This window comes from Tamandua tetradactyla, chromosome 1, assembly GCF_023851605.1.
Source record: "Tamandua tetradactyla isolate mTamTet1 chromosome 1, mTamTet1.pri, whole genome shotgun sequence".
Taxonomy (NCBI): Eukaryota; Metazoa; Chordata; class Mammalia; order Pilosa; family Myrmecophagidae; genus Tamandua; species Tamandua tetradactyla.
In genome coordinates this window covers 18637992-18641240 of record NC_135327.1, presented here as the reverse complement: position 1 = coordinate 18641240, position 3249 = coordinate 18637992, and the positions used below count along the sequence as shown (strand labels likewise).

Genomic DNA, 3249 nt, shown 5'->3' with positions numbered 1-3249 from the left:
TTGAGTTGAAAAAAAAAATGAGGGTTGGCATTTTTGCCCTCTGATCAGTACAACTGCTTTGGAAGGCAATTTAGGAATATCTAATAAACTCAAACATGTAAACGGCTTCCCTTTCTGGCAGTGTTACAGATTAGATACTGTAAATGATCTTCCTGCCAAAAAGAATAAAATGTGAGACCCCTTGTACAAAATTATTAAGAATTTCAAGATGATGATGACAGATCACTAAACCAAGTGCAGGGCCCTTTTAAGGATGGGACCGTTTGCACTAGGCACTACTTGCCATGGCAGTTGGCAAGAGCAAGGAATTTACAAAGGGTGGTAAAAAGGGAGCCAAGGAGAAAGTGGTTGATTCATTTTCTGAGAGAGATTTCTATGATGTGAAAGCATCAGCAAGATGTTAATAAAGAGATATTGGGAAAACACTAGTTATAAGGACTCAAAGAATCAAAATTACATCTGATGGCCCTAAGGATCATATTTTTGAAGTTAGCTTTGCTAATTCTGCAGAATACTGGAGTTAAATGTAGAAAATTCAAGCTAATTACTGAGGAAGTACAGGGCAGAAACTTCCTAACCAATTCTCATGGCATGAATCTTACCCGTGACAAAATGAGCTCCATGGTCAAAAAAATAGTAGACCATGATTAAAGCTCATGTTGATATCAAAACTACCTATGGTTATTTTCTTCATCTGTTCTGTGTTGGTTTTACTAAGAAACACAGCAACCCAATTCAGAAGACCTCTTATGCTCAGCATCAGTAGGTCCACCAAATCTAGAAGAAGATCATGGAAATCATGTCCCAAAAGGTACAGACAAATGACTTGAAAGAAGTGGTGAATAAATTTATTCCAGACAGCATTGGTAGAGACACAGAAAAGGTTTGCCAATCTATATATTTTCTCCATATGTGTTCATTATAAAAGCAAAAATGCTGAAGAAGCCCAAGTTTGAATTTTGAAAACTCCTGGAGCTTCATAGTGAAGGGAGATGTTCTGGAAAAGCTATTGAAGATGAGAGAGGTACTAAAGTTGAACAAGCTGATGAATATGAAATACCAGTCCAAAAATCTGTTTAAAATTCAGACTTTTAGATTCAAAAAATGAAATCTGAATAAATTTTTACACCAACAAAATCTGTAAGAGTTTATTGCCAAAGTATTCACATCAAAGGTAGTACTAATGGACAAAGATAGAAAAAAAATTATCCAAATGGAAAATCTATGTTACGAAAAGGAATCATGAACAAAGACATTGGTTTAAAATATGAGTAAATTTAAGAAATATTGGTAGTATAAAACAATAATGACATTGTCTAATATGTGGTAGAACGAAACATCTAGAGCTCAATTAATGGGCAAAGGAGAGGTGACCAGAGCTAAAGAATTCTTAGGTCCTTATATTTTCTGAAGGATGATAAAGACAAAATTAACTTTAGACTTTGTAAAATTAAGCATACATGTTTAAATAGCTAGAACAACTGGTAAAATAGTGACTTAATATAATATTTACTTAGAGAGTATAATTTCCAAAAGAAATGAAAAATAAATAGAATGTGAAAAGAAAAAAAAATCTAAAAGAAGCAGAAAGAAAAGGGGAAGAAAAGAAATAGAAAAAACAAAACAAATAGAACAAAAGAATGTAGAACAAAATCCAAATCTATAAGTAATCACAATAAATCTAAATGCATCAAACTTGCCATTGAAGAGACAAAGATATCAGACCAGATTAAATTTTTTTTAGAAAATACAAAGTTCAAACATACCTAACACTTCAAGACTCAAGTTGAAAATCAAAGGATGAAAATAATAACCAAAAGAAAGCTGGTATAGCTATATTAATATCAACTCAAATATACTTAAAGGCAAAAAGTATTACTAGAAATAAAAGTGATTACTTATGATAAATTATGATAAATTAATAATGTTAAAAAGTTTAATTCACCAGATACTAACAATTCTAAACTTGCATGTGCCTAATAATATAGCCTTATATGTCAAAATTTGACATAGAAAAAGAAATTATTAGATTCACTATTCCTATCCTAATGGGAACTTGCAATGTACTTCTCTCATAAATGATAAAGTAGACCAAAACATTGGTAAGGATATAGAAAATTTGAAAAATGCACTTACTGAAATTGATCTATCAGACATAAATAGAGCATTGCACCTAATAATTGGAGAATTCTTTTCTTTTTTTTTTTTTGCATGGTCAGGCACTGGGAATCAAGCCTGGGTCTCCAGCATGGCAGGCAAGAACTCTGCCTGCTGAGCCACCGTGGCCTGAAAAATCTTTTTTTTTTTTTTTAAGTACTCTTGCAACATTTATGAAAACTGAACAAAGGCTAGGCCAAAAGGTGAAGCTGAACAAATTTTAAACAATTAGTATAACCAGACTTCATTCTGGGGCCACAATGCAATCAAGTTAGAAGCCTATAATAATTCTTCTGCAAGATACAACTTCTCTAATTAAAAAAGAAAAAAAAAGGACTTCCGGAGAAGATGGCAGCTTAGTAAGACGCGCGGGTCTTAGTTCCTCCTCCAGAAAAGCAACTAAAGAAAGAGAAACAATACGAAACAGCTCCCGGAGTCACAACAGAGACCAAAAGACAGCGTACCCCATTCTGGAACAGCTGAACGGGCAGGGAGAATCCACTGCGGTGAGATACCCAAGGGGCGCACGTTTTCCTGGCCGGGGCGGCTGGTGACTGGGGTCCCCTCCACGCACGTGGCTCCCCGGTCTGACTGGGAACGTTGGATAGCGGGGCCCTCCCGTCACGCTTGGCATCTCGGGCCAGCTGGGCAATTTGGACCGGCACTCCCCCAAGCCGCGGCGGCCAGCGACCCACCCCTCCACGCGCGGTTTCCTGGGCCGACTGCCCCGCAGACAGACGACCGCCACGAGCGCCACCTACTGGGCAGGAAAAGAAAAACAGAGCCCAGAGATTTCACAGAAAAACGTTTCAACCAGCCGGGTCCCACACCCAGGGAAATCTGATCAAATGCCCAGACACCAGCAGAAAATAATGGATGACGCTCGGAAAATTGAAGATATGGCCCAGTCAAAGGAACAAACCAATAGTTCAAATGAGATACAGGAGCTGAGACAACTAATGCTGAATATACGAACAGAAATGGAAGAACTCTTCAAAAACCAAATCAATAAATTGAGGGAGGACATGAAGAAGACATGGGCTGAACAAAAAGAAGAAATAGAAAATCTGAAAAAACAAATCACAGAACTTA

At 37.0% G+C, this 3249-nt stretch overlaps 1 pseudogene; it reads left to right on the top strand.

Moving 5' to 3' along the window:
- The first annotated feature begins 284 nt into the window (after nucleotides 1-284).
- LOC143683592 (small ribosomal subunit protein eS1 pseudogene) lies at nucleotides 285-1080 on the top strand (annotated as a pseudogene).
- Nucleotides 1081-3249: the final 2169 nt, after the last annotated feature.